The sequence below is a fragment of the Vidua chalybeata genome, chromosome 3 (assembly GCF_026979565.1).
Source record: "Vidua chalybeata isolate OUT-0048 chromosome 3, bVidCha1 merged haplotype, whole genome shotgun sequence".
Classification (NCBI taxonomy): domain Eukaryota; kingdom Metazoa; phylum Chordata; class Aves; order Passeriformes; family Viduidae; genus Vidua; species Vidua chalybeata.
This window is the reverse complement of record NC_071532.1, coordinates 27,086,678-27,101,007: the sequence shown is the minus strand read 5'-3', so window position 1 is coordinate 27,101,007 and position 14,330 is coordinate 27,086,678. Positions and strand designations below refer to the sequence as shown.

The following is a 14,330-nucleotide window of genomic DNA, read 5'->3' as shown; positions in this document are numbered from 1 at the left end:
AGGACCCACCCAACAGGACCTTAACCTAGCAAATCCTGCTGAGGAAATCTCTGCTCTGGAGAATTTACACTTCCAAATCTAGGCAATGCATGGGAGGGGAATAAACAGGTAGGAAAGGCAGACCAAGTCATAACTGCCTGCAGGTGCCTGCAGCTGAAGGCACCTTAAAATGTTGCCTTTGCCAAACAGTGCTAAGTTACAGCAAAGCTGTGCATTGAGAGTCAGTGCTGCTTCACATCTTATATTCCTCAAAACTTTTTAAGCATTCTCATAGTGAGTATGCATAGTTGCTTCTTCCCTTTTTTAATCTCCTTTCCTCTCCCTTCTCCTCATTCTCCCTTCAGTTAATAATTTACGTATCAAATTTCCCAAGAATAAGCATAAATTCCTTTTGTATGTACCCTTCCTATATGCAGGGTACATATTTTACTGTATTTATTTTTATCTCCTTTGCCACTTCTTAAGTAATTGTTCTTAAAACATGGAAAATAATTATATATTCCTTAGAAGATCAGTAAAGCCCACACTGTTTCTCATTCATGCACTGTGCATGCCTAAGGAATAATATTTTCTTTGGAAAATAGCACAGGGTGAAGGAAAGCTGTATGACTTAATTGTTTCCCTTTCTGGGCTGCATGAAGAAAATGTCAGAAAAATACGGGAGTTTACTAATGTGAAAGGCATGTTATTTTACCTAGTAAAGTGGGCAACACAAACAGAAATTAGCCTGCAAAGCTATTATTTCAATATGAACATAGCTTCCTGAGTATCTTTTTTTTACAACTTTGGGAAGAATTTTCCATAACATTTAGCCTGTGCCATTTACTTCATAAGCAAAGCCACTATTCAAACTCAGGAGTAATAATTAAGGTTGAGGAGACTGCCTTTATCTTCTGCCAAAAAGCCTAACTCTTACCAAGTCTATTATCAGATAGAAACTGAAAAAGAGAAATTGAGGCAATTTTAATGTTTCAGCAGGGTTAATAGTAAACCTTCATGGCATTTCTCTGCTCTAGTTGAGATGTTTCTGGGTCTCACCATGCTTTCAACACACAAGATAGCCCATAGAAGGCTACAGACCATGGTTATGAAAGATGTAGATGTCATCTATACCTCTTTCTTCTCCTGACCTGTCTGTTCAAGCACTGCTTGCCTCTGCCATTAAAAATTAAAAGGGAAAAAAAAAAAAAAAAAAGAAACCAAAACCCAAATGGTAGTTTGACTGGGGATCAATTAACTTAATTGAGGTCCAGCATTTTTAATAAATGCCATGTCCATTAGGAACGCAATGTAAAAAGGTGCTCTGGTTTAACCCCAGACAGTAACCAAGCACCACACAGCCACCTGTTTACCCCCCCCAACCAGTAGGATTGGGGAAAGAATTGGGAGGGTAAGAGGTAGAAAATTTGTGGCTTGAGATAAAGACAATTTAATGGGTAAAGCAAAAGCTGCACAAATAAAAACAAGGAATCAATTCACTGCTTCCCAAGGGCAGGCAGCTGTTCAGCCATCTCCAGGAAAGCAGGGCTCGATCACATGTAGCATTTATTTGGAAAGACAAACACCATCACTCAAGAAGTTCCTCCCTCTTCCTTCTGTCCCCCACTTCATACACTAAGCATGATGTCCTATGGTCTGGAATATCCCTTTGGTCAGTTGAGGTCACCTGTCCCAACTGTGTCTCCTCCCAATATCCCCTGCACCCCCAACCTCCTTACCAGCACTGCAGCACAAAAAGCAGAAAATACCTTGGCTCTGTGTAAGCCCCTCTCAGCAATAACAAAAAACATCTCCATATTATCAACCCTGTGTTCGGCACAAATCCAACTTAGAGCACCATACTAGAGAACCATTGGGAAGAAAAATAACTCTACGCCATCCTAAACCAGCATAATAGGCATAATTGAGGAAATATTAATTGTCACAGGGGAGTCTGATGGTTCCTTTCTTAAATCTGTTTTAGAAGGTACTAATGAAACACCCACTAGAAGACTGCTTCTCGATGCACCAGAACTCACCCATGGCAGCCAAGCTGAAGCCCAGCTGGTTTGAAAGAGGAAAGGACCTCCAGTAGGGTACACTCCAGAGGGCTCAGCATGCAATAATTCTTGTTATCCTGGCTGAATGCTGCTTGAACCTGATCATCTTCAGGGCCTGTTGCATTTGAAACTAGAAAAGGATGAAATCAAGAGGTAAAGGGATGTTGGAGGGAATTTTTAAGCAGCTGATTTGCTGGTGTGTTCACTGTACCTTAGATGCAATCTATTTGACATCACTGTATTAATTTGAATGTAAATAGAAAAATACTGCATATCTAGACTGAAGGGATAAATGTCTATAAAGAAGACTCAGAAAAACAACATGCTATTTAATGGAGGAAAGGGGAGTCTTGTGACAAGGATTCAGAAATGCTTCAATTCTCTGTGAAATGGTTCCTGGTACAGTTAAAAAACATTTTAAAGGCACTTCCGTGGCTGTTCACTAAACAATGATGCACTTGCAACTTAATTTGACGTTTAACTATTAAAGCAAATGATCAGCATTTTGCTGCATGAAGTTCATATTACATACCTGTATCTAAAAACATCACTTTGAAAAGACATTTGTATCTCCTAAATCTTCCCTAAGTCAGCAACCCTTTCCACAAAAAAAAAAAAAAAAAAAAAAAAAAAAAAAAAAAAAAAAAGAAGCATGTATCTAAATGCAGAATTCCGGTTTGTATTTTCAGTAACAGTAATTTTGATGAAACTGTTTGCTTAGTAGATACTGAATGACCAAAGTAGTGATTTTTACATAGCAAATACAATTTTTAAAGCCATTATCATTTACATGGTTTCCCTCCCTTCCTCTTCAGTGCCAGATGAAGTGGGTTTGTAGTCACCATCTCCTTCATAGTCTTCAGATAAATTCAGATGGTAATTCTTTTATTTCTGTACTGCCAATTCCAAAGACAAATTATGCTGACCAAAATAGACCTTTTCCTGTGATAATGTTAATTAAAAGATGAATTGTGAATGAGGTGAACAATGACACCCAGTACTTGGTGGATTGATAAGACACAGTTCACTAAGCAAGACATTATTCAGAACAAAAGAGCACACGGTAATCTGCAAACACAGGTTATTTTAGGAATTTGGTTCAGAATTAGAGTATTAAAAATACTGTCTGACAACCTGTAGGCGATTCTTTGTTCCTCGGAGGCACTAGTGCTATAATATTAGCCCTTTTAGCAATAAATCCGAATAAGCTTATTTCTTTTCCCCGCTCTGTCTTTGCATGAGCTTAGATTATAAGTGTATAATATTCTAAACATGATGTCAAGGAAAATTATTTTTAAAAATATACTGAAAGCAGAGCATATTGCATAATAACAGCAAATATAGGAGGCATAATGAAAGCATAAAGATACTGTGGCCATGTTCCCGTCTGGTGAACACTCTCTGCAAGTCTGGCAAAGGCTGTTACATAACTGATTTTTATTGCATTAGGCAACAGCAATATTGCTAAGCAAACTGATGTGCAGAATTAGAAAGCTTCTTCCACAGTGGAAATGAAGAAAAAAGACGGAGGAAGGGCTCTCACATCCAGTAAGAAGGCAGGGCAAGAGGATGTGCATCTTCATTAGTGGATCATGTCAGGGGGACAACATGATTTATTTTCATCACGCAGTGCCTTAGAAAAAATACAGTGCCAACTCAGTCCATGATAATTTCACTGCTTTCTGCAGTGTAATCTGTCAGCAGTCTAGAGCTCAAGCTGGTAAGTTAAAACATCAACTTCTAAAAGAGATTTAACAGGAGCTAAGATAATAGTATCTAATGAATTGCACAGGGGGAAAAACTAACATGGGAGCAAAGGAGAAAAAAAAATACACATGCAAAAATGTGCCTGATCTCATCTGTTTTCACTGTAAATTCAGAACACTGCTAGTGTGTATTTAGACATAGCAGTTAATACAGGCTGGGGGATGAACATACCAAGAGCAGCCCTGCTGAGGACTTGGGGGTGCTGGTGGATGAAAAGCTGGACATGACCCAGCAATGTTCACTGGCAGCCCAGAAAGCCAAATGTGTTTTGGGCTACATCAAAAGGAGCCCGGGCAGCAGGCCAAGGAAGGGGATTCTGCCTCTCTACTCCTCTGCTGACACCTCTCCTGCAGTGCTGTGTCCAGCTCTGGGGTCTCCAGCAGAGGAAGGACATGGACCTGTTGGAGGGAGCCCAGAAGAGGCAACCGAGATGGTTAAAGGGATGGAGCACCTCTCCTGTGAGGAAATGCTGAGAGAATTGGGATTGTTCAGCCTGGAGAAGAGAAGGCTTCAGAGTGCTCTAATTGTGGCCTTCCAGTACCTGAAAGGATCCTACAAGAATGATGGAGAGGCACTTTTTACAAGAGCCTGTAGTGACAGGACAAGGGGGAATGGATTCAAACTAAAGAGAGTAGGTTCAGGTTATGTATTAGGAGCAAATGCTTTATTGTGAGGGTAGTGAGGCACTGGAACAGATTGTCTGGAGAAGTTGTGGATGTCCAATCCCTGGAAGTGTCTAAGGCCAGGTTGGATGGAGTTCTAAGCAACCTGGTCTAGAGGAAGGTGTCCCTGCTAACAACAGGTGGTTTCAAATTAGATGATCTTTAAAAGTGTCTTCCAACCCGAACCATTCTATCATTTTAGGATACAAAGAAGTCTGTGAGCCGGTAACAAGAAAGTCTATGTTTGTGGCTCAGAGGTGGTCAGCTTAACACCTAGGAATGTGCAAGAACCACTTGAAATTTGTTCAGTATAGCTAATGTTCTCTCCCTGCATTTATGGATGCCAATGAACGTACAGGCTTATGTTGCAAGCTTCCCCTTCGTAGGACTTTCTTTCATGTGGTTGACTACTTTTCAAGTTTGAAAAAACTCAAATATTCTTGAGACTTCTGCCACTTGTGTTTGCGTGGCAAACAAAGTGGCACGAAGGAAGGCATACAGAGAGACAGTCAGCCGTATGAAGTGTATGAAGTGCAACTGTTGACGCTGTGTGGCCTTAGGACCAGACCTTTAGAACCCTTGCACGAAGAAAGAGCAGTCACGGTGTTTAGCATCCACTGCAGCGCAAGCAAGTGCACTGTCAAAGCTCGGGGCCCCAAAGCTGCTCCAGCGGGTGTAGGATGTGGTGAGGTAGGCAGGTTAAGCGCTCCTGCTGAGCCATGCCCGCTGTGGTGGCTCCCTGCAGGAGCCTCCGGCGAGAGGCAAGGGAAGAGCCCGGTTGTCCTTGCTCTTCCCGCTGCCGGCGCCAGGTGCCGGCAGGCGGCGCGGGCACGGCGGTGCAGGAGCGCCCCTCTCCCGCCGCTCCAGCCTGCGCTCCCAGCTCCCGCTCCCTCCAGCCTGCAACCGGAAGGGTGTGGGAGGGTGCTGCGGCTGGAGCAGCCACGTGACTTCACTTTTTTATTCCCCCCCACCACCACCTCAAATCGAGCGTTAACTGCCTAGTGGCTGATAGTTCGGGAAATTCAAGGCATTTTTGAAATTAGTCAGATGTTAGAAGAGAAATGTGCTGTGCAGTGCCTGGGGGCCATGAATAGGGCTTTGGGTGGTAGGAGAGGCCGGACAGGGAGAAAGCAGAAGTGGCCAAGAAGTTGCCTGCGGAGATGTATGGCAGGATGAGTGCTGCAGTTATCCCTTGGGAGAAGAAAGTGGAGCAACCTCCTGTAGCAAGGTCTCTGCCACAGCACTGCAGAGCAGAGGAGCTTCTGAGTGTCGGGAGCAGCTGGGCATCCGATGGTGACACTCGGTGACAGTGCTTATTCTAGGCTGATGGAGACCAGAACTGATACTGAGCCACTGGAGAAAGAGTTCTTGACTCTGTCTGAAGCCACATTTGTGTGTAGTTATGCAGGGGATGCACAAAGGAAATGGGAACATACAGCTCACAAGCAAAAGCAGGGTGGATGAAAGATTTATCTGGGAATATGAAAATGCTTTTAACAAGTGAACTAACTTCTTCTTTTCCCCTTCATTCACACTACAGAGCAATTTTAAATTAGAACAGGTTGTAACAGATTTAATTTAGATCACCATGGTGCCTAGTATAATGCTACATTATATTCTAGTTTATCTTTTTCCCTGATTTTAAAGGGCTAAACAATTTTTAAATTGTGGATTTGTTATAGAATGTATGGCTGCTAGGCAGTCCTAACCAATTAGAAATCTTTTACTGCACCATGATTAATTTTGTTAGATAAAACTACTGAAATACAACTGAAGGTAGAAATAAAAAGCATTTAAGTGCTCTACAGTCATGATTTACTCTTCAGAGATGCATTTAACGCTGTCTCCGGCAGAACAGCTTCATCCATTTTCCAAACATTCATTTGTTTATTTCAAGATTAGTCTCAGTTATAAACAGACATTAAATCACCTCCAGGCCCTAATACATTGTAATGAAGTATTGTAAACCATGTAGTATGTTGGTTTAAACAATGTAATCAGAAAGCAACAAAACCATTTTCTCCTGGTTCTTGCCGGCTCCCTGACTTCTGTCTGTTCAAAGAAAAGTTCTTTTTAGTCTGTAAATGTCAAGGTCACTCAGAGGTCAAGTTTGTGCTTTTGAGCCATGATTCCTTTCAGGTTATTGGTTTTGTTTTATTACTGAAAGGAACCATCCATTTTGGCATATAGAGCAAAGAAGTCATGTAATCCTATTAAATACAAAACCAACATGTAGAAATAATGGCGAGGGTTTGACAATTGCACAAAAGCCCCCTTTTTCTGCCCATAGTTAAGCCTGCAGTGAGTAATTAATGGTCCTTCCACGAGCCTGTCTACAGTGGGAAAACTGCCTAACTAGTTTTCAAAACACTTGCTCAAAAACTGGCCGAGAGCCCCTTTTGGGCAAGCTGGCATCCTTCTACTGCCATGCTCAGGAATGGGAGGGGGACAGAAGCGCCTACCTATTGCTTTCCATCTCAGAGCAGAACATGGCACAGAAGGATTCAGGCACAATCCTAGGCAGAGGATCCTTGGAAACAGAGAGGATTAATTAACAAAGAAGGAGGAAAGCATCTTTAGAGAGTTAAGGATAAAAGGAGGTATTTTAAGTCATTAGAAAATAAACTTGATTTGTTGGCAGGAAAGAGAAGAAGTCAAAAGTGGAGGTTAGAGCATGCAAGTTGAGATGTAAGTGGATCATTATGTACTGGGCACAAAAACTAAGACATAAAAAATTAACAACAAATAGCTCACTAATTTCCCTATGAAGAATGTTTATGCATAGTGCGAGGTCAGGAGAAGAAAAAATTAGGAAGAGGAAATAAGGTATAATCAGAGTTTAAAATGGAGCAAAGAAAGTGTAGAATGATTTTTTTAAAAACTGTCCTCAAAGTGGTATCTACATAGAGGTAACTGAGGCAAAGTGTTGAAGATTTTCCTGGTTAGTTAGTTTGGATCAGATGGGCTTGCCAATGCTGTCTGTTCTGCTTGTCACTTCTTTGGGGGCAGTCAGCTACAGTATGTGAAAACAACTGAAGGTTGCAGACCCCAATTTTCATAAACAACATTCATAACACTATTTTCACATCCCTCAGACAAGCATATATGTTATCACAACTTTAAAATCTCTGTCTGCTGGCAAGACAAAACATTACCATCCTCGAGTGTATGCAAACATAAGAACTGACTGGATCTGTTACTAATAAAGAGAGATGAGCTGATTGAAAGTATAGATGACAATTGCAGATTAGATGAAAAATTGCATGAAGCATAGGCAGGAGCTGCAGAAATGAACCCCAAGACATACAATTGAATATAACAAACATTACAGAAGTGGAGATGGGAAACTGAGAGATCTATATTACCCAGATTGTGAAACATGACTTACAAAAGGCCAGACAGTAAAAGTTTCTGGCCTATCATATTGCAAGGACAGATAGACAATAAAGATGCTTGGAGTTTAAGTGTGGAACTGGTCCAAGATCTTCAGATAGTCTTCTAATAGGAAGGCAAAAACACTGGCACACCACCAGGGAAGGACCTCCACTCAGGACTGCTCCTTAAACACAGACTCAAGAGGTTTTTGGCAGACACTTCAGTGAGAACAGCCTCTAATGGTGCAGTCTTAACCCAAGTCTGGGTTTGCTTCTTGAGTTGAGCATAGTTTAAGAAGGCCACAAGTTCAGTATGAGTAATTAGGGCTCAATTTATTTTTTGCACTCCTCTGTTCCCAGAGCATCACTCAAGTAATGTATGAAAAGTGAAATACACCCACAACTCCTTATCTGGGGATTTCCTCAACTGATAGACAATCCGAGTATAATTAGCTCCTTTGCCCCTGTCTGAGGTGCAGAGGAATTATCAGTGCTTCAATCTTCAGCTAGATTAGTCAGTCAACTGGCATAGGACTCATCCATGGAGCTGTACTTGTCCTTCCAAAGGGGTTTAGAGGATGTGTTGGCATGATAAGAGGACACATAAACTGTAAAATATACACCCAGAGAAACACAAATGTATGCCTTGTTGTGGTTAGAATTTCTGAATAAAGTGAAATGGATTCTGCAGACCAACACATCAACTAAAGCAAAAGTTGATTTGAGAAACCTCTTTTCCCTCCCCATATTTCTTCAAGCTTTTCTAGCAAGCTAGCAATGCTGTAGGTACTGCAGACTTAAAAGATGAGCCTTCTAGTCCCTAGGTTATCCAGTAACTATTGGTGGGTTCTCAGGGAGTTCACAGATATGGGAGGACCAGCTCATACTACCCACATCGAGAAGAAAACTTTGGAGACTTTTACAGGAAAATTCCATGCTTTTGTGACCCAAAAGAAGGTCTCTTCTTTTTCACCTCTGAAAAAAAATCTCATGCCTAATTTGCACCACTACCTCTTTTTGCAACAGAGTAGACCCAAAAGTCCAAGAACTTTAGTCTAACAGACCTAAGCTTGCACCAGGAGCACTACAGGAGATTGTTTTGAGGATCCCCTGTTTAATTTCCCAGCTTCCATACTAATTTGGAGATTCACAGGCCATTTGAATGTGATGGAGATAGTTTCTTCTTTAGAAGCAAAATTGGTCTATCTGAAAGACTTCACGTGTTTACATATTCCTGGATTTGTCATCTGCTGCCCTTCAGCTGCTGCTGGCAAAACTCTCTCACCTATAGAGCAAATTGGTTTTCCTCTACTATTAATTTTGTTAACCTGCTTTATAGGGGTTCCTTGCAGTTCCCTGTCTCACTGCAGATGTACAGTAACTTCACTGCATTTTCTGCTTTCTGTTTTTCTGTGCAGCTCTCACCTCCTCAAGTGTTTTGGGGCCACCAGATGAAAACAGTGACACAGAAATGTAAAGGAGCTTGTCTTCTACTGTAAGTGCATTCCCATCACTGTAAAATTGTGAAACAGTACAGCTTATTTCTATCTGATGATGTAAAGTGCCCTACATCACTATAAAGAGAATATACTGTATAAATATTGGATATACAGTATGAGTCTAGCCATGTGAGTTAATAGCATTTTTAAATCTTGACAGCTGTATCCCTACAGTTTAAATGCATATCTGCCCACTGTCACATATATAAGAAACAAATGAGTAAGACACAGTGAGACCTTGAAGTAACTGGTATAAATGACTATAAAAGACTTGTATAAAATTCAGGTTACAGTTCTGAATGGGAAAGTTCAGAGCAGAAGATGTGGATGGCTGTTTAAAACTCCTTCAACAAAACCTACACAGGGTACATTCAATTTTGAATTAAATCAACCAAATAATTTGTTTCTGTGCTGAGGAATATGAAATAGAAAACAGAAATGGCTGAAAGTAGGGTGATGGGATGACAGGGACAGTTCTGATCACAGATGACTGTCTGTGCTTTTCCATACCATATGCAGTGTGCTATTGCCAATATTGCATCCACTTTCAACAGACAAAATTCTGAAAAAGGAATAAAACTTTAATCTTGATATCAGTTGCCAGTGTGGACTTAGACAATTGTGTGTTGCAATAGAGAATCACAGTGACTTAATAATATTTGTATTTAGATATTATCCTTCTGTTACAGAAAGTTACTTAGATTAACTGTAACTGGAAGTTAATATGCCAGGCTTCCTTCTACTCTCATCATACGTCTTTTCTATAACCTTTTATGTTTAGAAAACTCTTGATTGTAATCAGCTTCATTTTTCCTTCTGTACTCAAAAGTAGGATTTCTCTTCTTCAACGAACACATCAGAAGTTAATACAGCTCTCTGTAGCAAGCCATCCTAAAACCTCTTTTTTATATATAAATTTTACCACATAGACGATTTTTAAAGCCAAGCTAAAACAATTCAGAAAGATTAGTGAGCGCATTAATCAAAAGTAGTAGGAGACAGTACCTTAAATCTGTCATTTCACTGGATTTCACTGGATTTCAAGTTGATGGTGCCTCTGTAAAGGCAGTTTTCATTAAATAGTGTAATTGAATTGAAACTTTGTCTGCAAACAGGACTATGTATTTCTTTCCAACAGTACAACAGCAGCAGATTTAGAGTATGGTGTGCTTCTTCATAGAGCAGTTTTCAGCTGTTACCACTAGGAGCGCATGCGTACAAAGCCAGTGGGATAAAACTCCTTGCATGTCAGCCAAAGCTTCAATCATTCCAAATTGGACGTAAGATTTACTTGAACAATACTGGTCAGTCTTCAACACATAACAAGGTGCAAAGACCTAGGAGAGTATTTTTCATACTTTATCTCTGCAGCTACGTTCCTGGATGATGCTGGACCACCTCTGTTCCCTGCTTTAGCCATCCGTAAAATGGAGACAGTATTACTGGCCCCTGATTGTATTCCCAACTCAGATCCACAGTCAATGGTTTTAAAGTGCAGAATAGCTCAAACCACACCATCAACTTAAAATCTGGAAAATATTTTTAAAAATATTTTCACTCATGTTAGTTTTATAAAGATACATCAGTTTTATATGTTTATGCACTCATAATTTACAAACGCATGTAATATAATTTATGTAATGTGTATATATTAAACAAATTTGTAAATTTACAAATACATATGTCAGTGTATTGTATAAAATAAAACATTTCCTCTTTTCTGGCATGTGAAAAAGCCATACAAACTGGAGCATTGCTCACTAGGACAAGATCCTGCAAGATGGCCCATGTCACTGTGTCTCTTGTGCACACATGTATATGCCCAAAGATTATTGCTGACAGCATGATAGTATAAGCAACTCTTTCAAGAGGAATGGGAACTGGCACAAACCAAATGAAGCAAGAATGTCTCTAGTTCTTTCTCCTCGCTAGGGCTCACATACAGTTGCAAAACACTAATAGTGTTACTGAAAAATAAAGTCTTTAAGTCATCACTATTTCTCACTTGCCTATCTGTAATTTCTTTACCAAAATATTCCTAAACACTTTACATGGTTTAATTTGCTTCAGGGCATCCCTGTGAAGTGGCATTGTATCTCCCATGTGCCCAGCTGCAGGGAGATGCAGAAAGGTCACAGCCATGTCCCACCAAGAGCTGCCAGGAGGATCCCTCATCCAGCAGCACCCGGCTCCACCAGCATTGGGCCAGAGCCCCAGGGGCACAGCAGCTACTGCAGGTTGTGCTGAAGGAGCACCTCAATAGTTCAGTGACTGACTTAAAGATGGGCAACTGTAAGCTTTGCTAAAATGTTCCTGAGGTTGATGTTGATAGAAAACTAGTGCTTGTGGATTTCCAGAGCTGACTGCAGTGCAAACAGCTGTGCAGCTTCAGTTTTCCTTTTGTTTTTGTCCACTACCTGGACTGACCTTCTTAGAGAGCACCTTATCTGTCAGAAGAGATAGCAGCTGTGGCTTTGAGACAATTAGAGGCAATTTAAAGTGGTGTGGCTGTAAATCCCATTTTTAGGCACACAGTCCTGCCTCCATTTCTATTGCTTGTCTGGCTGTCTCAGTGAAGCCATCTTTGGGAAAAAATGACAGGACATTTCTGCCAGCACTGGGAGGTGATCTGGCTCACGGGGAAGTAGTGTCAGCATGGGGTGCAAACAGGAGGCAAACCCATGTAGCTGGAGGCAGTAACTTGCATAAGGGATAGCAAGACCTTAGCCATCACAATTCACTTTTGTTTTAGCATTCATGGAAAGATTCATAGCATCATTCAGGTTGTAAAAGATCATTGAATTCAACCATTAACCTAATACTACCAAATTCACCACTCTCCCTTAGCAACAAATCTTGCACATCTTTTAAATCCCTCCAGGGATGGTAACTCCACCACTTCCCTGAGCAACCTGTTCTAATGCTTGACTACACTTTCCATAAAGAAATTTCTCCTAATACCCATTCTAAACCTCTCTTGGTGCAACTTGAGGCCATTTCTTCTAATTCCATTGCTTGTTAATTGAGTAAAGAGACCACCCCCCCCCCACACCCTGCTACAGCCTCCTTTCCAGTAGTTGTGGACAGCAGTGAGGTCTCCCTTGAGACTCCTTTTCTCCAGGCTAAACGACCCCAGTTCCCTCAGTTACTGCTCATAACACTTGTGCTCCAGATCCTTCACCAGCTCTGTTGCTCTTCTCTGGACATGCTCCAGCACCTCAGTTTTTTTCTTGTCGTGAGGGGCCCTATGAGCAGGGCTTTCACCAGCAGTCTGAATGAAAGCAGCATGCTTTCATCCTCTCCCCTCCTTGGCACATTTCCTGCACCATTCCTTATGCTCTGCAATCAGCAAACCAATCTGGCTGAAGGAAAAAAAGAAAATTAAAAACTCTTACTTCCAGGATTAGTTTTCAAATGGCAGCAGCATGGTCTGAGATCATATTAGGCTGCCAGTGAAATACATGACTTTGCCTCATATCTGGAATCAGAGCAGCCACTTCACTGGACAAGAGGCAACTTGGACCAGCAAGGCTGGGTTGTTGCTCTTCTGCCACAGGCCTGCTTCTCACCTGGGTGGTGGAAGTAGACAAAGGGATGTACACGGTGGTTTGCAGTAGCTGGGGTCCTGATGCTTTTCTACTAAAAATTATTCAGCTCCATTTCAACCCTTGGCCATTTTTTCTGACTTGCAATGGATGCAGTCAGAAGTGACACTGAAGAGGGTAAGCTATTTTATCCTGGAAGCTCTCCATGTCATGAGCCTTCTGATGACAGGACCTAAGAGGGAGAAACACCACACCCTAACGTACATGAAAGGCAAGAGCACCAAGGCGAGAGCAGGGTTGTTAACATTACCTTGAAACAAAGCAGAGGTAATGTTTCCAGAGACAACGTGGAATTATGCATTTGTTGTTCTCTGAGCAAGCCCATTGCCAATAAGAAGGTATTTTTTGTGTGTGTGCTCAGGTTGTGGGAAGCTGTGTCTACTTCTCTTTTGATGCACAGGGAATATTATCACAGAAAACATGCGTTTGGCTTTTTAAAACTATTCTACCAGTGTCTCTCCCGTAGGACTCCAGTGTGTCTTATACATCTAAAAGGAAAGAGACAAATGACTAACTAAATCCAAGACATTCACATGATACTAACCTGATTTAGAAAGGAAAGAACCAGCAACTTCATGCTGGGAAACCCACAAATTGAAAAGAAAAATCAAGGTCAAGCATTTAACCATGGGGTGGATCAGTAATTACACCAAAACAACAGGTACCAAAGGGCAGATTTGTCATCTCTTGAAATTTCCATAATGGCTTTTATTTTTTCTGGAAAATAAGGCCATAATCTCAATTACAAATATAAAGTCCACATTATGTCGAATGTCACATTCTGAAACTGAACTTGCTTTTAAACTGAAATCCATCAGTACAATTTATGGCTCAAAAGCTCCCCCTTGAAACAAATCTAAGCCTGTCATTAGTCTTGTTCAATGAACTCAGATAATTACAGTCTGATTTTTTTTTTTTTTTTAAGGATAACATCCACAATTCAAAATTCCACCTGGGAAGAGGCATCTAAAACCAATAAACTGGATGAACACCTGTATTTTGGCTGCTGTGACCTTGACCAGTAAGATACTTGCATAAATGTGATTTTTTTTAAGGTGTCTGAAGTGGTTTTATTTTAATGACTCTAGTTATTGAACAAAGGTATGTTGCCTCCTACCACAGCTACAGTATGTTTTCTTCAGCATTGTCTTTCTTGGAAAGCCTACAAATTCAAGGCAAAGCCTTCTAATAAAAACTAAGGCATTTGGGAAAATAATGACACAGCAATTCTGTGCCAGAAAGGAATGAACCACGAGGATGATCAGAGACCTCTGTCACTTCTAAACTTCTGTAATGCTTTCATTTCTGAAACAGCCCCGCTTAGAAAAAAATTAAAATGCATTAATTGCTAACAAGACTCTGACAGAGTGATGGCAGTTACTGT

At 40.9% G+C, this 14,330-nt stretch overlaps 1 long non-coding RNA gene across 1 annotated transcript; it reads left to right on the top strand.

The window, feature by feature from the left end:
- The first annotated feature begins 26 nt into the window (after window positions 1-26).
- Window positions 27-13,990, top strand: LOC128785266 (uncharacterized). Its single transcript, XR_008429806.1, has 4 exons — window positions 27-108; window positions 1,964-2,192; window positions 9,261-9,337; window positions 13,872-13,990. It is a non-coding gene; the product is annotated as an uncharacterized LOC128785266 (long non-coding RNA).
- The last annotated feature ends 340 nt before the right edge of the window (window positions 13,991-14,330 follow it).